Raw genomic sequence first — 25081 nt, forward strand, 5'->3', positions numbered from 1 at the left:
AAAGTTAATTTTTGGCTTAATAGAATATTTGGAAGTAACTTCAGACTCCTACCTATACATATTTTCTTCTTACTTGGATATTCTAACACTGGCCTTAACAACAGATTAATTAATACAGTATTTTTGACTAAGTGGAAGAGTAGAAAGGAGCCCAATTTTAAAGAATTCATTAAGTATATAACCAAATAATATTAGAACAATTTAGCTTGAAGTTCCATAATGAGAAACAAGTAAAGGGTTCTTTGCCAAATGGGAAAGGACAATTTTATCGCTACCTGTAGATGCGCAAACACAAGTGGTCTCCCCTTTCAAGGCATCCAGATGGTCACCTCTTATACCATCAGTGTATAGATAGGACGTATTTACTAGTTGTCCTGTTTTTATGTTTTTGTTGGGGGGTTTCTCCTCTTAAGTTTAATTACTGCATAACCTAGGCTGATAAGACATTTATTCTAAGACTCAGCTAATGGAATGTATTCATTAAGTTAATTTTTCATTTTGGATTTAGATCCTGTTCGATATTAGACAATATTGAGTCTTTTGAAGATAATTCAGTATTGACCGGCTCATAATTTGTTTGTATGTTCCTGTTATGATTTAAGCGGGATTGATACTTCATGTTTTTGTTTTTTTCTTTTTTCCTGATGTAATGCTACAAGTATTTGATTTATGATGATGTGGTATTTTGCGGATACATATACTTCAATAAAAATGTTTAATAAATAAGAAAAAAAATAAAGGTGTATCTTTAAACAATAACAATTTTCAAGTAGACTGTCCCTTTAAGAGGCTTTTCAAAGGGTATGACGCTTTAGATATCTATAAAACATTTGCACTCTGGCCTTTTATAATGCAGTGCTTAATTATGGATACATAAAAACAGTACTCTAATTAACCTTTAATCCTCATTTAATCCTACATTTATTAGTTAAAGGGATATGATGAAACCCAAACATATTTTTTTATGATTCAGATAAAGCATGCAGTTTTAAAAAAAACTTTCTAATTTACTTCTATCATCACATTTTCGTTAATCTCTTGGTATCTTTTGTTGAAAAGCAGGGAAGTAACCTCAGGAGCGTGCACATGTCGGGAGCATTATATGGCAGCAGTTTTGCAAGAATGTTATCCATTTGCAAGAGCACTTAGATGGCAGCACTATTTCCTGTCTTGTAGTGCTGCAGATACCTACTTAGATATCTCTTCAACAAAGAATACCAAGGAAACAAAGTAAATTTGATAGAAGTAAAATGGAAACTTTTTAAAAATCACATAAAGCTCTGCCAATTTACAGTACATGAGTATGGATACACTGATTTATTGTTAAATAGAAATATGGGTACGTAAAACATACTAAACTAAACAAAATAATGCAAAAAGAGGAGGCGCAATTCTGAAAAGCTTTCAATCATAAAGTGATTTAGATGTTAAATATTTGTTTTAAGAACTTCTTAACGTTATCTTTGTTTTCTGATTCACCTCAGCTCAATAGATTTTGTATCACTTTACCTGAATCTTTTGAACTGCTCACCTTAATATTTTGCCAAGGTATGCTTAGCTACTAATTACATCACATAAATCATCTTTAGATAAGGTTTAAATATTTTTATTGTTTGAAAATTGCTTTTCGTTCACTCTGCTTTATTTCTCAGTATGAGCACAAGAATGAAGTTCATGAAACAAACTATGATTATTTTGTTTAAGTACTAGAATAAAATATAATGTAGACTATTATTTATATGACTAATTATAAAGCTGCATTTAATATAGTAGTATTGTAGATCAAATTTACCCTTTATGCATAAATATATATATGTCACATTAAACCACAAGCTGCTGATGGTACACAGTGTTAGGCAGTGCCACTGTATGTTCCCTCATGTCTATATTCATATGCTCCCTGACAGCTGACAGCCTGATGAAGTGTCTGCGCCCTGTATCTTTCTTTATTTTGTTCTTCTATCTTTAAGCATGTTGGCCCCTACTCAATATGTTGTGAAGTGGTCTTACACTTGATGGACAAGAGATCAGCTCTATTCTTGTCAACATTGCAGATCTCTTTCCCTGCATGGAGCAAACCTTTTCACAGCATATGAATAGGGACTTTTATTTCATTCTTTTTCCCCCCTGCTTTATGGAGAACAGGGCAAGGCTGGTACTGGAATACACAAGAGTCTGAGGGCCTGTCTGATAACCAGGGACTGTAGGCAGCTTGCTCTAACCATGGTAACCTGTTGATCTGAACCCATAGGCAATGAAAGGGGAAGTTGTTGGCAAACAATAGTTTAGAGGTCACTTTCACATCCCAAGAGAAATATCTTGGGCGGAGATGCTGTGACCCAGGAGATTAAGTCATTGGGATACTGAGTCCACAGCGGCAGTTTTCTTCCTCTCACCCTCCCTGCCTGAGTTTGTGAGAGGAAAAGAAAGCTTTGGTAGGCGCCAGTGTGTTATTGCCCCACAAAACGCTATATGTAGTGTGCTCTGCTTTGTCCCTGCTGCAGATTTCAGTGCCAAGCTAGCAAACAAATACTAACCCGTCTGTCTCCTGGAACCGGCTAATACCTCCTGTGGTGGGAATTCAGACACAAGCCAAGCGACTTCCTTTGCTTTTTTGTCTTATGCATAGGGTTGTTTTTTTTATTGAACTAAGAATACTTGATCCTTCATACACAAAAAAGTGAAAGAGGTCTGTATAAGAATAGTTATGGGGAGTGTGACCTCTATAGATGCAATAATGTAAAAGCCTCCAGATTGTGCATGTTTTTCAGTTAGGCGTGGTTAAAGGCTGTTATCAGTATGAAGAATATGCTATAATTTATTAAATAAAATAAGAAAATTCATAATGGAAAAATGAAACAAAATCAGAAATTTCAGCAGGGTGTGATTTTGTGCAATAATTAAAGTCTTTACATCACATTTCCATTATGACGCCACTTCAAGAACACACGCAAAATGTAAAACCATTCCTAGCACACAGTGTTATTTCATTAAAATGAATAATGTTTTAATATAAAGAGACCTAACAAACTAAAATCAGACCCAAATGCACAGAAATGTTGATTTTATCTGATGCCAACGTTTTGGTTTGGTTAAAGGGACATGAAACCCAAAAAACTTATTTCATGATTCAGATAGAGAATACAATTTTAAACAACTTTCTAATTTACTTCTATTATCTAATCTGTTTTTTTTCTCTTGGTATCATTTGTTGAAGGAGCAGCAATGCACTACTGGTTTCTAACTAAACACATGGGTGAGCCAATGACAATCAGTTTATATATGCAGCGACCAATCAACAGCTAGAACCTAGGTTCTCTGCTGCACATGAACTTGCCTAGATAAACATTTCAGCAAAGGATAACAAGAGAAAGAAGCAAATTAAAAAATCAAAGAAAATTGGAAAGTTGTTTGAAATTGTATTCTCTATCTGAATCATGAAAGACAAATTTTGGGTTTCATGTCCCTTTAAAGAAGAAAGGATGAAAGGTAGTTGATGCATGGGGTAGACTTCCAACCTAGATGTTTGTGACAAATAACATTAAACAGATATTAAACCCAAAATTTTTCTTTCACGATTCAGATAGAACATGTGATTTTAAACAACTTTCTACTTTACTTTTGTTATTGATTTTCTTTGTTCTCTCGGTATCTTTCGTTGAAAAGCATGGATTTATGCTTAGGAGCCAGCCCATTTCTGGAGCAATATATGGCAGCAGTTTGCAAGAATGTTATCCATTTGCAAGAGCACTATTTCCTGCCGTGTAGTAATCCAGATGCCTACCTAGGTATCTCTTCAACACAGAATATCATGGGAACAAAGCCAATTTGATAATATAAGTAAAGATTGGAAACTTTTTTTTAAATGGCATGCTCAGTCTGAATCACAAAGTAAAATTTGTGGGGTTCATTTCCCCTTAAAGGACCATTAAATGCAGTAGAATTGCAAAATTAACAAGTACATAATGAAAAGACAAGGCAATAGCACCTACTCTGAATGTCAAATAAGCAGTAGATTTTTTTTCTGGCAAATTTATTTTTTCTCCCATTTTCCGGCCCACTGTATCATGTGACAGACATCAGCCAATCACAGACTAGTATACATATACCCTGTGACCTTGTGCACCTGCTCAGTAGGATCTTGTTCCCCAGAAAGTGTGAATATAAAAAGACTGCAAAATTTGATAATGGAAGTAAATTGGAAAGTTTCTAAAAACTACTGCTCTATTTGAATCATAAAAGTTGATTTTGACGTAAGTGTCCCTTTAAGGAATTCCAGAATAATTGGGGATATGTTCTAATGGTTAATTCAGCTTACAAATCAAGAATATATCATTTGTTTTTCTTATATGCCATCAAAATCTAATCTTTCATCTTTTCTGCAGATGATGATAGCAGCAGAATATCACAAATGACTTTTAGTTGCAGATTAGCTGCCAGCATGCTTGCAAATCAGGAGCAATGCACAAGTTTGCATTTGGAGAGCTCTTGATACTTTTCACTACAATAATTGCCAACTTTCCAGATTTTTCTGGGACAGTTGTGTTTTTTATTTGATGTTATTTAGTATATTTGTTTTGTGATTCCCTCCTGCGTTGTAAAAATGTGTCCTGAGGTAAGAGCAGGACAAGGATGCCTCACTGTGGGCATCAGACAAGAGGTGTTTGTATATATTTCCATCTTGTGAGATCTGAGTCTCCCTTACTTTACATTAGAACTGCAAACTAATAAAATAATATATCTAATCAGATGAACTGGTATTTTCAAATCTCCTCCAGTTTAAAATATTAGATCAGAGTTTGTGCATATTCTGTGCATTGTGTGTTTTGTGCTGGAAACTGTTGGTCAGTGTTGTCAATACTCCAGAAACCTGCTTTTTTAAAGGGACAGTCTTCTCCAGAATTTTTATTGTTTAAAAGACATATAATCCCTTTATTACCCAACTTAATATACTTTTTACCTCTTTGTTTACCTTGTATCTAGACCTCTGCAGGCTGCCCCCTTATTTCAGTTCTTTTGACAGACTTGCATTTTAGCCAATCAGTGCTGACTCCTAAATAACTCCACGGGAGTGAGCACAAAGTCATTTATATGACACACATGATCTAGCACTGTCTAGCTGTAAAAAAACTGTCAAAATGCACTGAGATAAGAAGCGGCCTTCAAGGGCTTAGAAATAGTATATGAGCATACCTAAGTTTAGCTTTCAACAAAGAATACCAACAGAACAAAGCAAATTTGATTATGAAAGTTAATTGGAAAGTTGTTTAAAATTGCATGCCCTATCTGAATCCTGAAAACTTAATTTTGACTAGACTGTCCCATTAATTGCTCTGCTACAGGGGGGCAAATCCTGACCCAGCTCCAAGATGGATGTGTGAGTCTGGAGCTCCGGGTAGTTAATCCAGCAAAAGGTGGAAAAAAGCCACAAAAAGCATGATATAAACATTCACATCTCCAAGCCCTTAACTGTGGGACTACGGGAGACCGTATACCTGACCGCAACACCGCGGAGTAATGTGAGATATCAAAGCTGCATCGTTGAGGCCTACTTCTACACCGTAATTACGGCCTGACTGGCTGTAACACAGGGATCATCCGGACGAGCTGAAGAGCACATAAATCAGCCACCATCAAGCCTGCAAACCGCTCTGGAGACCCCTCACTGTAATCTTGCTGAGAAGCGAGAGAGAATGAACTTAGCAGCTATAAACGACAGCCACCTAGGTAAGCTACCATATCAACGGCCTTATGCGCAAGACAAGAAGAGTATATACCGACTAACATACCCCCTACAATGAGAGAAAATTTTAAAATAGCAAGACCACTATCTCATAGAGGGCAATCTTAAACACTGACAAACTTTTACACTTCTTACTATAAGACCCTCATGCTGATCCATTTCCCCAAAGATGGAGACTATTAATGCTGCATAAATGGTAATACATCAAAAACGGACACTATAGCTAACACCTGCTACTTCATTCCACAGTAATAGCTAGCTTAAAAGATATACAAAAATGATATAGTTGAAATGGGGAATGGTGTAGAGACACTTGAAAATAACCTAGAGGAATTCTCGGATGACCTTACCACAATCTCACATTCTCTATCCTCCCAACAACAAATAATATCTGACCTCCAGGAAAAAATGGAGGATATGGAGAATCGGACAAGGAGGAAATCAAGGTGATTCCAGAAACCACTGAGGCAAAAGAACTTCCTACCTAACTTCAACAGCTTTTTAGCTCTATTACTGGGGGAGCTGACGGAGGAGAGTTTCAGATCGAACAGACTCAAAGAGTACTTAGAGCGCGCCCCAAAGATGATCTCCCACCAAGAGACGTCATTGTTAAATTCTTACGGTTCCCTGAAAACGAAAGAATCTTGACGGCAGCCCGCCAAAATCCCACATTTAAATTTCAGGGAAATATAGTTCAATTCTATCAAGATTTGTGTATCAGGACATTGCAGCGCCGCAACTCTCTCCAACCACTTACCACCCTGCTGCGAAAGAATCAGATTACGTATCGCTGAGGCTTTCCCTTCGGGTCTCTACCATAAAAGGAGTGGAGGAGATCCCAATCATCTGCAAAACCCTGGGATTGGAAATCCCAGAGATACCATCACATCTTCAGTCCGCTAATTTTCCTGAAAAGATGGATTCACAGAATGCCCCTCAAAAATTGAGCTGCACAAAGGTCACGAAAAAGAAACTTAAAACATGATGACCAGAGATCGTCCTGATTTGCCACCTGGAACCTATGTAAAGAACACAGTCTTAACTTGTTACTACTAGACTTTTTTCTGATTACAAACCCAGGTATAATCTGAACCAGCAAATGTGGACATCTTTATTAGATGACCCCAAAATGACCCAACACCTCATACCCCTCCAAAATCGGAACTGGTTTGTGTAATAGAACTACTCTCCATCCACACTAATCCCACTATCCACCTGACTAATTTAATATATAATTTTTTGCAATCTCATTTAACTGCGTCTTCCATTCTAGACAACTTCAATCTCTCATCTCCCCCCCTTTTTTTTCTTCTTCTTATCTACATATCCTACCTACTTTTTACTTAATTTCCTCACTTTTCCTAACCCCTCTAACTGAAACATTCATTGATTCATTCATGTTAAATCAAAATGTTTATTTACTATTGTTCAGTTTTATTGTTGTATTGTTATGCCATGATGTGGCACTTATTTACTTACTCAGCAGGAGTATGACTAACATTAGGGAGAATTCACAAAACTTTCAGGGTTTCTACACCAGAGAACCACTCAACTTTAGACATATGAAATACACTTTCAGCTGTAATACCAAAATTATATTGAGGTACTTTATATCCACCAGTACCTATGCTTACAGAAACCTTTAACCCCTTAAGGACAAGGCCATTTTTCAATTTATTACCCTTAAAGACTAGGGCTATTTTTACATTTCTGCGGTGTTTGTGTTTTGCTGTAATTTTCCTCTTAGTCATTTACTGTATCCGCACATATTTTATACAGTTTTTCTCGCCATTAAATGGGCTTTCTAAATATACCATTATTTTTATCATATCTTATAATTTACTATAAAAAATATATAAAATATGATGAAAAAATTGAAAAAAACACACTTTTTCTAACTTTGACCAAATCTGTTACACATTTACAACCACCAAAAAACAACCATGATAAATAGTTTCTAAATTTTGTCCTGAGTTCTGAGTTTAGCCACTACCCAATGTTTACATGTTCTTTGCTTTTTTTGTAAGTTATAGGGCAATAAGTACAAGTAGCACTTTGCTATTTCCAAACCATTTATTTTCAAAATGTGCATAAGTTACCTTTTAACACTGATATCTGCCAGGAATCCCTGAATAACCCTTCACATGTATATATATTTTTTTAGTAGACAGCCTAAAGTATTGATCTAGGCCCATTTTGGTATATTTCATGCCACCATTTCACTGCCAAAAGCGATCAAATAAAAAAAATTGTTCACTTTTTACTAACTTTAGGTTTCTCACTGAAATTATTTACAAACAGCTTGTGCAATTATGGCACAAATGGTTATAAATGTTTCTCTGGGATCCCCTTTGTTCAGAAATAGCAGACATTTATAGCTTTGGCATTACTTTTTGGTAATTAGAAGGCTGCTAAATGCCATTGCGCAGCGCACCACACTATTATGCCCAGCAGTGAATGGGTTAATTAGGTAGCTTGTAGGGAGCTTGTAGGGTTAATTTTAACTTTAGTGTAGTGTAGTAGACAACCCAACGTTTTGATCTAGGCCCATTTTGGTATATTTCATGCCACCATTTCACCTCCAAATGCGATCAAATAAAAAAAATCGTTAACTTTTTCCTAACTTTAGGTTTCTCACTGAAATGATTTACAAACAGCTTGTGCAATTATGGCATAAATGGTTGTAAATGCTTCTCTAGGATCCCCTTTGTTCAGAAATAGCAGACATATATGGCTTTAGCATTGCTTTTTGGTAATTAGAAGGCCGCTAAATGCCCAGCAGTGACGGGTTAATTAGGTAGCTTGTAGGGAGCTTGAAGGGTTAATGGTTAATTAGGTAGCTTGTAGGGAGCTTGAAGGGTTAATTTTAGCTTTAGTGTAGAGATCAGCCTACCGCCTGATACAGCCCACCCCCTGATCCCTCCCAAACATCTCTCTTCACTCACCCACCCCACAATTGTCCCCGCCATCTTAAGTACTGGCAGAAAGTCTGCCAGTACTAAAATAAGACTTTTTTTTTATTTTTATTTTTTTTAAATATTGTGATGGACCCCCCCTTAGCCCCCAACCTCCCTGATCCCTCAAACAGCTCTCTAACCCTCCCCCAACTACCTATTTGCTGCCATCTTGGGTATTTGCATTTTTCTGTATTGTAGCTGCTCCCCCTCAATACCCCTCTCCCCCTCCCAGATCCTTTAATCATTATTTCCACCCTCCCCCTCCCTCCTTCCCATTCAATTACATTGGTGGCACTGGTTGCAGCTCGCGCACAAACACACGTGCACACGCGCGCCCCCTGCAGCCCCCCTCCGCATGCTCCCAACACCCGGCGTGCACTTTGCACATACAGGAACCGGATGCCGGGTAGCGATGGGCCGCCCACCCGCCTCCCTGCAGCTGCTCCCACCCACCAACGATCGGCACCATCGCTGGCTGATGCAGAGAGGGCCACAGAGTGGCCTACCTTGAAAGCGACTGGAAGTGATCAGGATCGCTTCCAGACGCTTTAAACCCCTAATGACGTACAGAGTACATCGCTGGTCTTTAAAGACCAGTTTGTGTGTGACGTACCATGTATGACGTGTGTCGTTAAGGGGTTAATGGCGGTCCCAAATATCTCTCTGCTCTCACATAATGTGAGAGGATTTCACTCAGATATTAAGAGACGCACTGCCCTCACCCACTACAAACGCCTTCATGCGAACATTATATATCTACAAGAGACTCATTTCACCAGCTCTATTATTCCAAAATACTGGTCCAGAGAATTTCCACAACACTACCATGCCACCTCAGACATGAAAAAAAGAGGAGTCTCCATATTGATACATTCATTGTTACAGTTTACAACACACAAAGAGACAATTGCTGATAAAGAAGGCAGATACTTTTTAGTTCAAGGCCAGATACAAGGTATAGATATTCTAATATGTAATATTTACGCCCCGAACGAGGGTCAAAACACTTTTTTTCGAACCATTACACATTTGTTGACGGGATGGTCTAAAATGAGAATACTTCTAGCTGGGGACTTTAACATAGATATACAAGCCCTCAGGTATAACTCCCCACAGACACAATCCAAAAAAAGTGGAGACTGGGTTCTATGGCCAAGTGGAGACTGGGTTCTCAAGAACACGTGGAAGACACTACATGGGGTCACCACAGAAAACCCTTTTTTTTCAGCCCCACATAACACCTATTCCAAACTGGACTATATATTCATAAGTCAAATACTACAACCGGTTCTCAGATCGGCTGACGTAATTCCTTGCGTGTAGTTTGATCACTCCATATCACAAGTTAAATTAGGAGAATTGAGAGACCCACATAGAATACACTCCTGAACATATGACCCATCCTGCCTCAAAAACCCGACAACCACAACCAACCTACTGGAAGCCATGGGAGAGTACTGGCAGATTAATTTAGACACAACGAATAATCCAGTGTCTGTCTGTGCAGCCCACAAAACGGTGGTTAGTGGTATCCTTATTAAAAGAAGTCAATATACAAAAAAAAGATTAACACACATATTACACATTTGCAAACTGAGATAACAATGTTAAAAAGAGAACATAGAACCACACAATCTAAACAAGCTTTCCAGAAACTGCAACAGAAAAGACAGACTTTGGCTTCATATCTTAATGAACACTATAAAAATAGCCCACAGACTAAAAACAAACTACTTTTTAAAGGCAAACAAGCCAAATACCTAGCCAAGAAAAAGCAAAATTGCTGATAAAAGTAAGTCGGAAAGTTGTTTAAAATTACATGCCCTATTTGAAGCATGAAAGTTTTTTTTGGACTTGACTGTCCCTTTAAGCACTATACTAGATGAACACATTTCCCTCACCATATCACAGGCCCTGTTAAATCAAAGGATCTCAAAATATAATTCTCATATAAACACCTTCATAAGAATTCTCTGCACAATCACGCAAATTAATATTGCAAAATATTGGAAATCGAGAGCACCTACATGGGTTGAAATTTCAAATAAAATGTAATATACATACAGACAGAACATAATTTGTAATACGCCTCGGACTGTACAAATGGAAATCAAACAACCAGAGACTTATCTTTGAATGGAAGAGAACTTTATTTTATGCTTTGTTTATTTTGCTGAAATTATGCTGAATACTACATAACGAAATGTAATGTTTTTGAAAAAATGTTTATTTAAAAATATTTCAACCTAATTGCTCTGCTACAAGGGTCCAGATTTAACAAAGTACAGCGGATGGGGCGGACATTTTCGCCCCTGTCTGTCTGACTTTGTGTCTAGAAGGCAGCAATATCCGGCATGCATTTATCATTGCACAGTACGGCTAATTTGGCTGCGTGTGAGCAGTGGCTGTCGAACTCCCCAGTCTGAAAAGTCCGGGGTAATGAGATATGACACATAAATGTTGGCGAAGTGGGTTAAGATGCAGCGGTCTCATGGCAAAGACAATTACTTCCCTTGCTGAGTGCTATTCGACCGGTGCCTAGTTTAGGTATTCATTGGCTTATGCAATACTGGTAAATTAACTTCTTATTATCAGATTGAAGGTTTTAAAACATGCCTAAATTGAGGAGTGAAACTACAATTTAAAGGGACAGTAAAGTCAAAATTAAACTTTTGCGATTCAGGTAGATAATGCAATTTTAAAGAAATTTCCTATTTACATCTGTTATCAAATTTGCTTTCTTCTCCTAGTATCCTTTGTAGAAGAGCATACCAAGGTAGGCTCTGGTGCAGCAATGCATTTCTAGGAGCTAGCTGGTGATTGGTGGTACATACATATACCTCTTTTTTGGCTCACCAGATGTGTTTCAAGTAGTTCCCAGTAGTGCATTGATGCTCGATAGCATACACTTCATCAAAGGATGATAACGAGAATTAAACAAATTTGATAATCAAAGTAAATTTGGAAAGTTCTGTTCTATCTGAATCATGAACGTTTAATTTTGACTTTACTGTACCTTTAACAAGCAAGTTGTTCCTTTTATGAACCTATTCGTTTTGAATCAGGGCTATTTGCTTGTTTCTCAGAATGGTTATTTAATCCATGCTCATTTAGCAAGTGCTGAATGCCTCTGCGGCTGATTATATTTGCATGACACACATAATGGCAATTGTTTGCATACCTCCTGTAATCTCTACTGACATACCATGACAATCTTATAGACAGGGAAACATCTTTTTAAAGGGGGTCCCGTTCTATTTATTAATGAATGAAGCCTAAACCTTAAAAGAGAAATCAGAGCCAAAAAGTATTTATGATGAAATAGGTTACTAATAAAGATGGTATAAATGTATCAGATAAAAGTATTTCTTGTTGCAACTTCTGTCAATATGTTTATATACTGGGTAAATATATATTTCAAAGAAACACCAATTACAATAAGAATGGGCAGATAGTTGAAATAAAAAATAAAGGTGGAAAGGAATAAAACTGTGAAAATGTGGTAGTTTCCGAAAAATGTCACATGCATACTGGTTGCTTTACATTTTCTGACAGAATCAAACTTTTTTATTTTAATAGGGCTGTTAGATTAGGTGTAATTGTTTTTATTTTGGATAATTTTGTTTGTTATTTCTTTCATGTAATTAGCAAGAGTCCATGAGCTAGTGACGTATGGGATATACATTCCTACCAGGAGGGGCAAAGTTTCCCAAACCTTAAAATGCCTATAAATACACCCCTCACCACACCCACAATTCAGTTTTACAAACTTTGCCTCCTATGGAGGTGGTGAAGTAAGTTTGTGCTAGATGCGCTCCGCAGCAGGTTGGAGCCCGGTTTTCCTCTCAGCGTGCAGTGAATGTCAGAGGGATGTGAGGAGAGTATTGCCTATTTGAATGCAATGATCTCCTTCTACGGGGTCTATTTCATAGGTTCTCTGTTATCGGTCGTAGAGATTCATCTCTTACCTCCCTTTTCAGATCGACGATATACTCTTATATATATACCATTACCTCTGCTGATTTTCGTTTCAGTACTGGTTTGGCTTTCTACAACATGTAGATGAGTGTCCTGGGGTAAGTAAGTAAGCTTATTTTCTGTGACACTCTAAGCTATGGTTAGGCACTTTTTTTATAAAGTTCTAAATATATGTATTCAAACATTTATTTGCCTTGACTCAGGATGTTCAACATTCCTTATTTTCAGACAGTCAGTTTCATACTTGGGATAAATGCATTTGTTTCAATCATTTTTTCTTACCTTAAAAAATTTGACTTTTTCCCTGTGGGCTGTTAGGCTCGCGGGGACTGAAAATGCTTCATTTTATTGCGTCATTCTTGGCGCGGACTTTTTTGGCGCAAAATTATTTTTCTGTTTCCGGCGTCATACGTGTCGCCGGAAGTTGCGTCATTTTTTGACGTTTTTTTTGCGTCAAAAGTGTCGGCGTTCCGGATGTGGCGTCATTTTTGGCGCCAAAAGCATTTAGGCGCCAAATAATGTGGGCGTCTTTTTTGGCGCTAAAAAATATGGGCGTCATTTTTGTCTCCACATTATTTAAGTCTCATTATTTATTGCTTCTGGTTGCTAGAAGCTTGTTCACTGGCATTTTTTTCCCATTCCTGAAACTGTCATTTAAGGAATTTGATCAATTTTGCTTTATATGTTGTTTTTTCTTTTACATATTGCAAGATGTTCCACGTTGCAACTGAGTCAGAAGATACTTCAGGAAAATCGCTGCCCAGTGCTGGAGCTAACAAGCTAAGTGTATCTGCTATAAACTTTTGGTATCTGTTTCTCCAGCTGTTGTTTGTATTGCATGTCATGACAAACTTATTAATGCAGATAAAATTTCCTTTAGTACTGTTACATTACCTGTTGCTGTTCCGTCAACATCTAATTTTCAGAGTGTTCCTGATAATATAAGAGATTTTATTTTTTAAATCCATTAAGAAGGCTATGTCTGTTATTTCTCCTTCTAGTATACATAAAAGTCTTTTAAAACTTCTCTTTTTTGCAGATGAATTTTTAAATGAACATCATCATTCTGATACTGATAATGGTTCTTCTGGTTCAGAGGTTTCTGTCTCAGAGGTTGATGCTGATAAATCTTTGTATTTGTTCAAGATGGAATTTATTCGTTCTTTACTTAAAGAAGTATTAATTGCATTAGAAATAGAGGATTCTGGTCCTCTTGATACTAAATCTAAACGTTTAAATAAGGTTTTTAAATCTCCTGTAGTTATTCCAGAAGTGTTTTCTCTCCCTGATGCTATTTCTGAAGTAATTTCCAGGGAATGGAATAATTTGGGTAATTCATTTACTCCTTCTAAACGTTTAAGCAATTATATCCTGTGCCATCTGACAGATTAGAGTTTTGGGACAAAACCTCTAAGGTTAATGGGGCTGTCTCTACTCCTGCTAAACGTACTACTATTCCTATGGCAGATAGTACTTCATTTAAGGATCCTTTAGATAGGAAAATTGAATCCTTTCTAAGAAAAGCTTACTTATGTTCAGGTAATCTTCTTAGACTTGCTATATTTTTAGCGGATGTTGCTGCAGCTTCAACTTTTTGGTTAGAAGCTTTAGCGCAACAAGTAGCAGATCATAATTTTATAGCATTATTATTATTCTATAACATGCTAATAATTTTATTTGTGATACCATCTTTTGATATCATTAGAGTTGATGTCAGGTATATGTTTCTAGCTATTTTAGCTAGAAAAGCTTTATGGCTTAAAACTTGGAATGCTGATATGTCTTCTAAGTCAACTTTGCTTTCCTTTTCTTTCCAGGGTAATAAATTATTCGATTTTCAGTTGGATTCTATTATCTCAACTGTTACTGGAGGGAAGGGAATTTTTTTTTTTTTTTTTTTTTACCAAAGGATAAAAAATCTAAGGTAAATTTAGGTCTAATAATCATTTTCGTTCCTTTCCTCACAACAAGGAACAAAAGCCTGGTCCTTCATCCTCAGGAGCGGTATCAGTTTGGAAACCTTTTCCAGTTTGGAATATATCCAAGCCTTATAGAAACCTATAGCCAGCTCCTAAATACCCATGAAGGTGCGGCCCTCATTCCAGCTCAGCTGGTATGGGGCAGTTTATGTTTTCTTCAAGGAAATTTGGATCAATTCCGTTCACAATCTCTGGTTTCAGAACATTGTTTCAGAAAGGTACAGAATTGGCTTCAAGTTAAGGCCTCCTGCAAAGAGATTTTTTTCTTTCCCGTGTCCCAGTAAACACAGCAAAGGCTCAGCATTTCTGAAATGTGTTTCAGATCTAGAGTTGGCTGGAGTAATTATGCCAGTTCCAGTTCTGGAACAGGGGCTGGGGTTTTATTCTATCTCTTCATTGTACCAAAGAAGGTCAATTCCTTCAGACCAGTTCCGGATCTATCTATATTGAATCGTTATGTAAGGATACCAACATTCAAGATGGTAACTGTAGGACTATCCTGCCTTTTGTTTAGCAAGGGCATTATATGTCTACAATAGATTTACAGGATGTATATCTGCATATTCCGATTCATCCAGATCACTTTTAGTTTCTGAGATTCTCTTTTTAGACAAGCATTACCAGTTTTGTGGCTCTACCGTTTGGCCTAGCGTCAGCTCCAAGAATTTTTTTCAAAGGTTCTCGGTGCCCTTCTGTCTGTAATCAGAGAACAGGGTTTTGGTATTTCCTTATTTGGACGATATCTTGGTACTTGCTCAGTCTTCACAATTTCGCAGAATCTCATACGAATCAACTTGTGTTGTTTCTTCAAGATCATGGTTGGAGGATCAATTTACCATTCAGTTCATTGTTTCCTCAGACAAGGGTAACCTTTTTAGGTTTCCGGATAGATTCAGTGTCTATGACTCTGTCCTTGTCAGATAAGAGAAATTTAACATTGATATCAGCTTGTCAAAACCTTCAGTTACAATCATTCCCTTTGGTAGCCTTATGCATGGACATTTTAGGTCTTAGGACTGCCGCATCGGATGCGATCTCCTTTGCTCGTTTTCACATGCGACCTCTTCAGCTCTGTATGCTGAACCAGTGGTGCAGGGATTACACAAAGATATCTCAATTAATATCTTTAAACCGATTATACGACACTCTCTGACATGGTGGACAGTTCACCATCGTTTAGTTCAGGGGGCTTCTTTGTTCTTCCGACCTGGACTATAATCTCAACAGATGTAAGTCTTACAGGTTGGGGAGCTGTGTGGGGGTCTCTGACGGCACAAGGGGTTTGGGAATCTCAGGAGGTGAGATTACCGTTCAATATTTTGAACTCCGTGCAATTTTCAGAGCTCTTCAGTCTTGGCCTCTTCTGAAGAGAGAGTTGTTCATTTGTTTTCAGATAGACAATGTCACAGCTGTGGCATACATCAATCATCAAGGAGGGACTCACAGTCCTCTGGCTATGAAAGAAGTATCTCGAATTTTGGTTTGGGCGGAATCCAGCTCCTGTCTAATCTCTGCGGTTCATATCCCAGGTATAGACAATTGGGAAGCGGATTATCTCAGTCGCCAAACGTTGCATCCGGGCGAATGGTCTCTTCACCCAGAGGTATTTCTTCAGATTGTTCAAATGTGGGAACTCCCAGAAATAGATCTGATGGCTTCTCATCTAAACAAGAAACTTCCCTGGTATCTGTCCAGATCCCGGGATCCTCGGGCGGAAGCAGTGGATACATTATCACTTCCTTGGAAGTATCATCCTGCCTATATCTTTCCGCCTCTAGTTCTTCTTCCAAGAGTATTCTCCAAGATTCTAAAGGAATGCTCGTTTGTTCTGCTGGTAGCTCCAGCATGGCCTCACAGGTTTTGGTATGTGGATCTTGTCCGGATGGCCTCTTGCCAGCTGTGGACTCTTCCGTTAAGACCAGACTTTCTGTCGCAAGGTCCTTTTTTTCCATCAGGATCTCAAATCCTTAAATTTTAAGGTATGGAGTTTGAACGCTTGATTCTTGGTCAAAGAAGGTTTCTCTGACTCTGTGATTAATACTATGTGACAGGCTCGTAAATCTGTATCTAGAGAGATATATTATAGAGTCTGGAAGACTTATATTTCTTAGTGTCTTTCTCATCATTTTTTCTTGGCATTCTTTTTGAATACCGAGAATTTTTCAGTTTCTTCAGGATGGTTTAGATAAAGGTTTGTCCGCAAGTTCCTTGAAAGGACAAATCTCTGCTCTTTCTGTTCTTTTTTCACAGAAGGATTGCTAATCTTCCTGATATTTCATTGTTTTGTACAAGCTTTGGTTCGTATAAAACCTGTCATTAAGTCAATTTCTCCTCCTTGGAGTTTGAATTTGGTTCTGGGGGCTTTTCAAGCTCCTCCTTTTGAACCCATGCATTCTTTGGTCGTTATATTACTTTCTTGGAAAGTTTTGTTTCTTTTGGCCATCTCTTCTGCCAGAAGAGTCTCTGAATTATCTGCTCTTTCTTGTGAGTCTCCTTTTCTGATTTTTCATCAGGATAAGGCGGTGCTGCGAACTTCTTTTGAAATTTTTACCTAAGGTTGTGAATTCTAACAACCTTAGTAGAGAAATTGTGGTTCCTTCATTATGTCCTAATCCTATGAATTCTAAAGAGAAATCATTGCATTTTTTGGATGCTGTTAGAGCTTTGTATTATTATGTTTAAGCTACTAAGTCTTTCCGAAAGACTTCTAGTCTATTTGTCATCTTTTCTGGTTCTAGAAAAGGCCAGAAAGCTTCTGCCATTTCTTTGGCATCTTGGTTGAAATCTTTATTTCATCATGCCTATGTCGAGTCGGGTACAATTCCGCCTCGAAGGATTACAGTTCATTCTACTAGGTCAGTTTCTACTTCCTGGGCGTTTAGGAATGAAGCTTCGATTGATCAGATTTGCAAAGCAGCAACTTGGTCCTCTTTGCATACTTTTTCTAAATTCTACCATTTTGATGTGTTTTCTTCTTCTGAAGCAGTTTTTGGTAGAAAAGTACTTCAGGCAGTGGTTTCAGTTTGAATCTTCTGCTTATGTTTTTCATTAAACTTTATTTTGGGTGTGGATTATTTTCAGCAGGAATTGACTGTCTTTATTTTATCCCTCCCTCTCTAGTGACTCTTGTGTGGAAAGATCCACATCTTGGGTAGTCATTATCCCATACGTCACTAGCTCATGGACTCTTGCTAATTACATGAAAGAAAACATAATTTATGTAAGAACTTACCTGATAAATTCATTTCTTTCATATTAGCAAGAGTCCAAGAGGCCCGCCCTTTTTTGTGGTGGTTATGATTTTTTTGTATAAAGCACAATTATTCCAATTCCTTATTTTATATGCTTTCGCACTTTTTTCTTATCACCCCACTTCTTGGCTATTTGTTAAACTGAATTGTGGGTGTGGTGAGGGGTGTATTTATAGGCATTTTAAGGTTTGGGAAACTTTGCCCCTCCTGGTAGGAATGTATATCCCAATACGTCACTAGCTCATGGACTCTTGCTAATATGAAAGAAATGAATTTATCAGGTAAGTTCTTACATAAATTATGTTTTTTCGTAATTTAGTGTTTGTTATTTTTTTGTAATTTAGTATTTTTTATTTTTTGTAATTGTAGATTTAATTTTTTTAGTAGTGTTAGGTTTTTTTAATGCGTCATTTAATTTATTTAATTGATAGTTATTTTAATTTTAGTATAATAGTAATGTTAGTTTAATATATAGTTTAAACTTGGTTTTTTTAATTTCCCAGGTAAGTTTTTTTTTTTATTTTAAGATAGGGATCTTGTAATTTTAGTTTAAAGTTAGTGGGTTGTTAGGTTTAGGGATTAATAGTTTAATTTAGTTTTTTTGCAATGTGGGGGGCTGTCAGTTTAGGGGTTTATAGGTTTATTTAGTGGCAGTGATGTGGGAGGTCAAAGGTTTAGGGGTTAATAACTTTATTTAGTGGCGGCGATGTCGGGGAGCAGCGGAATAGGGGTTAATATCTTTATTATAGTCTGGGCTATGTTGGGGTGCGGGGGAATAGGGGTTAATAATTTTATTATAGTGGTGACAATGTCGGGGACGGCAGAATAGGGGTTAATAAATTTTATTAGCGGTGGCGATGTCAGGAGCGGCAAATTAGGGGTTAATAACTTTAAGATAGTGTTTGTGATGCGGGAGGGCGGCGGAATAGGGGTTAATAGGTAATTTATGGGTGTTAGTGTACTTTGTAACAGTTTAGTTATGAGTTTTGTGTAACAGTTTTGTGGCGCAAAACTCATAACTACTGGCCTCAGATTGCGGAACGGATCGTGTCGATATAGGCTGGAACACAAGCTTTTTAGCCTCACCGCAAAACTTGTAATGGCAGCGCTATGGAAACCCCATACAAAAACATAATTTTTTGAGTGCGGGATTAATGTTGCGTTACAGGCTAAAATGCTTGTGGTACAGCTAAACCGACAAGCAGGGCCACCATCAGGGGGTGACAGGGTGACTCCTGTCAGGGGCCCAATGGGCCAGGGGGACCCCATGAGGCAAGATCAACTTATTTAAAAAAAAAAAAAATTACATTTTGGCAGCCAACAGAGGGTACGACAGAAAAGTGCTATTGAGTGTGGGAATTGGAAATGTAATAAAGTAAAGCATTAGCATTTGAGAGGATTTCTGAGTGTGCACTGAACCACTATGCACATTGTGAGACAGACTTGGCACTTAAGTTTGTACAGTGTGTGCCTGAGTCAGATGGAAGATCCCTTTCATTTTCATAGGAGGTAGGACTTACTTAGTAAATGTTTTTTTATTTCTTTGTGCAATTTTGGATTGAAACTTCAGTGTGGTAGTAGTGATATGGTGGGGCCAGGGGTCCATAAAAACACATTTTTTTTTAAAAAAAAATTATGCAGCAGTGTATTTATGATTATTTGACAATGCTGTAGAAATTCTATATTTAAGCCATGCAGAAATGTTTCCTCCTCAATACACAAATGGTAGGTGCCCTTTTGGCAGATATGAGTTTTTTTTATTAATATATATATATTAATTACATTCCAGTTTACTGCCCCTTTATCCAAGGACATTCCAGATGCAAGGAAGCATTTTATCTAAGATTTTTACATCTGCATAAAATCTTATACTCTCAGACTAAGATTGCTCAGTGTTTGAAATGAGACACTTAACACTGTTCAGTTTACACTACAGCTAACTTAATTTTGAAATAAATACAAACAAGCCTTAATCCTGCATTTAACCAGATCTAATGGTATAAGTACCACAGCTTATGGTTCCAGCAAGACCATATAGAGTACAGCATTTTCATATAGATGACAGATGGGACAGATGGGAACATTTGTACACCATATTTGAAGTGGTGCTCTTGGTTGGGGAAAATGGGGGGGAAACAAACCTATGTCAACCTTTCAAAAGTACTTTTCTTCATCTAGCCATCTACCCAGATCATTAATGTACAATTTTGAATTCACAGAATTATTTTTGTTTGCACATTAACAAATATGATTCTTTAAAAATTGATCTCTTAATTTCTGCATTTTTTTTATCATGCATGTCACACACTGTTAGTTTAGGGGATGCAATGTGCAGAAATGTTACCTCCTGTGAGTGTTTCTGTGGGTGTCTGTGTTTATGTCTTTGTGCTTTTGTTTGTGTCTCTATGAGTGTGTATGTCTTTTTTTTCTATGGGTCTCTCTGTGAGGGTGGAATATGCAAGTATGCGAGGGGAGAAATTATTATTATCACTGTATTTAAGCTAAATAAATGGTGCCCTCTTTAGAGGGAGTGGTGCAGACCCATAAATACACAGTTTTTCAAAAAACTTTAAAAAGACAGGGAGTCAAGCACTCTTTTAAAAGAGTGCTTTTTCTATGGGTGTCTCTGTGAGGGTGGGTGTGTATGTCTTTGTGTGTTTTCTGTGGGTGTCTCTGTGAGAGTGTATGTATGTATGTATTTGTGTGTTTTATGTGGTTGTCTCTGTGTGTGTGTGTGTCTGTATGTCTTTGTGTGTTTTCTGAGGCTGTCTCTGTCAGTGTTTCCTTGGATTTATGTCCAAGTTTGTGTTTGAATTTGTGTGTGTGTCCATTGTCTGTTCCTTCTTAGGACATTTTGACCTTACTACTGATTATTCACATCTTTCTACAGACTTTGAGACTAATGAGACCTTTCCGGAAGTCACCAATCCACCATTTAACCTTTCAATTGTTGTTTAGGCAGTTCAGGGCCCTTCCTTTCAGCCACTGCATGCTGTTGTCATCATATAGTTGGCATCTTCCTTGACAAAAAGATAATCAGAACTCCATATTTTGTTTTGTAAATCTCCTTTTTTGACAAAACTGTAGTCTACCTCATTACTTGTCAGGTCAATGTAAACAAGTGCTGAGTGTCTGTGTCTGAGTGTGTTTCTGTGTTTCTTTGCTAGAATGTCTATATGTGAATCCTTATGTGTGTGTGAGTGTGTGTTTCTGTGTTTGTGTGTTACTACCTTTACAACATTTCCAAGTCTGACTACACTTAAGAATAAAGTGCCTATGTTTTAGTCATTTGTTTAAAAATTGCACATGTCAAGGGGGGGGGCTGATCAATGGTTAAGTCAGGGGCCCCAAAATTTCTAGTGGTGGCCCAGCCGACAAGACTCTTAATAGCTGCTTTCAGGTTTTAACGCTGAAATGGCCATTTTGTCAGTGTTAAGCCACGAACACAAAACTTGTAATCTAGGTGTTATTTAAGTCCCTCTTATACATTCACACTTTACAAGCTTTTGTCAACAACTCCCACAGCTTTATTAGTTGAAAGGGGCATGCATGCCAGCAGGGCCGCCATCAGGGGGTGACAGAGGTGACTGCTGTCAGGGGCCCAATGGGCCAGGGGGGCCCCATGAGGCAAGAACTAAAAAAAATAAATAAAAAAAATATATATATTTTTTAAATTTTGGCAGCCACCAGTTGATACTACAGCAGAGTGCTAATTGAGCATGGGAAATGTTATTACAAGGAGTAAAGTATTAGCATTTGAGAGGATTTTTGAGTGTGCACTAAATTACTATGCACAGTGTGAGACAGACTTGGCACTTTGTTTGTACAGTGTGTGCCTGAGTCAGACGGCAGATCACTTTCATTTGCAGAGAAGGTAGGACTTACTTAACAAATGTTTTTTATTTCTTTGTGCAATTTCGGATTGTAACTTCAATGTGGTAGTAGTTGTATGGTGGGGCCAGGGGTCCATAAAAACACATTTTCTTTTAGCAGCAGTGTATTTATGATTATTTGACAACGCTGTAAAAATTCTATATTTAAAACCATGCAGTAATGTTTCCTCCTCAATACACAAATGGTAGGTGCCCTTTTGGCAGATATATATATATATATATATATATATATATATATATATATATATATATATATATATATATATATATATATATATGTATGTACATATATATATATATATATTACTTTCCAGTTTACTGCCCCTTTATGCAAAGACTTTCCAGATGCAAGGAGGCATTTTATCATTTATATTTTTACATCTGCATAAAATGTTATACTCTCAGACTAAGATTGCTCAGTGTTTGAAAGGAGACAGGTTAACTTAAAACTGGTCAGTTTACACTACAGCTGACTTAATACATACCAACAAGCCTAAATCCTGCATTTAACCAGATCTAATGGTATGAGTACCACAGCTTATGGTTCCACCAAGACCATATAGAGTACAGCATTTTCAAAATCCATAAGTACAGCTGACAGATGGGAACATTTGTACACTATATTTGAAGTGCTGCTCTTGGTTGGGGAACATGGGGAAAAAACAAACAAACATATGTCAACCTTTTAAAAGTACTTTTCTTCATCTAGCAATCTACCCAGATCATTAATGTACAATTTTGAATTCACAGAATTATTTTCGTTTGCACATTTACAAATATGATTCTTTAAAAAGTGATCTCTTAATTGCTGCAATTTTTTTTATCATGCATGTCAAACACTGTTGATTTAGGGGATGCAAGGTGCATACATCTTTCCTCCTGTGAGTGTTTCTGTGGGTGTCTGTGTTTATGTCTTTGTGCTTTGGTTTGTGTCTCTATGAGTGTGTATGTATTTTTTTCTGTGGGTCTCTCTGTGAGGGTGGGTGTGTATGTCTTTGTGCATTTTCTGTGGATGTCTGTGAGGGTGTGTGCATATGTCTTTGAGATTTTTCTATGGGTGTCTCTGTGAGGGTGTGTGTATGTTTGTCTTTGTGTATTTTCTTTGGATGCCTCTGTGAGGGTGGGTGTGTATGTCTGTGTTTTCTGTGGATGTCTCTGTGAGGGTGTGTGTTTTCTGTGGGTGTCTCTGTGAGGGTGTGTGTATGTCTTTGTGTGTTTTCTGTGGATTTCTCAGTGAGGGTGTTTGTATGTATGTCTTTGTGTGTTTTATGTGGTTGTCCCTCTGTGTGTGTATGTCTTTGTGTGTTTTCTGTGGGTGTCTCTGTGTGTGTGTGTGTGTGTGTGTGTGTGTGTATGTCTGTGTGTTTTCTGAGGCTGTCTATGTTGGTGTTTCCTTGGGTGTATGTGCAAGTTTGTGTGTGTGTGTGTATCCATTGTCTGTTCCTTTTTAGGACATTTTGACCTTACTACTGATTATTCACATCTTTCTACAGACTTTGAGCTAACAAGACCATTCCAGAAGTCACTAATTCACCATTTAATCTTTAAATTATTGTTTAGGCAGTTCAGGGCCCTTCCTTTCAGCTACTGCATGCTGTTGTCATCATTTAGTTGGCATCTTCCTTTACAAAAAGATAATCAGAACTCCATATTTTGTTTTCTAAATCTCCTTTTTTTTTTTTTACAAAATTGTAGTTTACCTCATTACTTGTCAGGTCAATGTAAACAAGTGCTGAGTGTCTGTTTGGGTGTCTGTGTCTGAGTGCGTTTCTTTGCGTGTCTGCTAGAGTGTCTATATGTGAATCCTTATGTGTGAGTGTGTGTGTGTTTCAGTGTATGAGTGTGTCTGTTTTTGTGTATGTTACTACCTTTACAACATTTCCAAGTTTAAATAGACACTTAAGAATAAAGTGCATATACGTTTTAGTCACTTGGTAAAAAATTGCACATGTCAAAGGAGGGGAGGGGGGGGCCTGATCAATGGTTAAGTCAGGGGCCCCAAAATTTCTAGTGGCGGCCCTGCATGCCAGGCTGAACAAATCTAAAAAGTAGGTTTATTTAGCATATGAACATAATAAAAACAGCGTATTTTTAAATAACTTGTAGAACAAAGAAAAGGTGAGTACAAAGTTAATTTAATAACATGTATAGTATCTATTCAGACTGCCTTTTCAGATTGCTTGGTGTGCCGTACACCTTGATTTATTTTAGCAGATTTGCGCAATCCAAATAATTACTAACTTTGGACTACCAAGCAATTCTTCTCTGAGGGTCCAATGATCTAAAGGTATTGGTGCTGGTGAGATTATTAAAGAATGCTCACCTGTACTTCTTTTTCCCTGGTGGTATAATATAAAGCCATGTTTTACCCTGAAATCAGGGTATCTCGCTAAGGAGCGTATACTGCATTGTTTGCATGGGGAGGAGATGCGTACATTACAAAAGTGCACACTAAAATTTGTAGGTTAAAAATCTTACAAAACTAATAATTGACCCATTCACATTCAAATTTTTGAGGTGCATCAAAAATCATAACAAAATTCTTCATCAAAAATCGTATTTTATCAAAACCATAATATTTGTAAATTAAACAGGAATAAATCATATTAAAGATGCACAGCGTAAATTGTAATTTAAGTGCACTGAATGTGCAAAAATCATTTAGATATTCATACTAATAAGAACAAAATACAAAGTTTAATTGTTGTTGTTTTCATAAAATGGGCGTTCCATGAGCGTATATGAAATTGTTTTTCTAATCCCAGCCTAATTCTGTAAAGATTTTCTCACTACAGATCTCACAGTTTTTTTCTCACAAACTAAAAGGTGGCAAACATTTCTCAAAATACCCTAATAGAAAAACACGTGCATGCAAAAATATAGGCGATTGTAATATGATTTATATTGACTGCAGGGTTTCATTTTTAAAGAGCGCCACCTGCTGACTGCTAACTTCGTTCCATGGAATGACGTTTCCCTTTCCAGCGAACACCATTACTTTCAATAGGAGACATCCTGACACTTGCCTCTTTTTTACCATAGTTCCACCAGGGCAGACCCTGGGAGGGTCGGTGAGAAAAACTATGTCTCATCTGATGAACTTTAGATTATCAGGCTTTTAATGAGATCACAGCTAACATTAGAAGTACATATGAATATTTTGTATCAACATCAGATATATTTGATATCACTGAGCAAACTAAGAAAGGAGCCGGCAGCTGCATATCATTATATTTCATATAAATGCAAATTCCAAAGGTCTTATGATTACTCTGAATTA

Source organism: Bombina bombina, chromosome 5, assembly GCF_027579735.1.
Source record: "Bombina bombina isolate aBomBom1 chromosome 5, aBomBom1.pri, whole genome shotgun sequence".
NCBI lineage: Eukaryota > Metazoa > Chordata > Amphibia > Anura > Bombinatoridae > Bombina > Bombina bombina.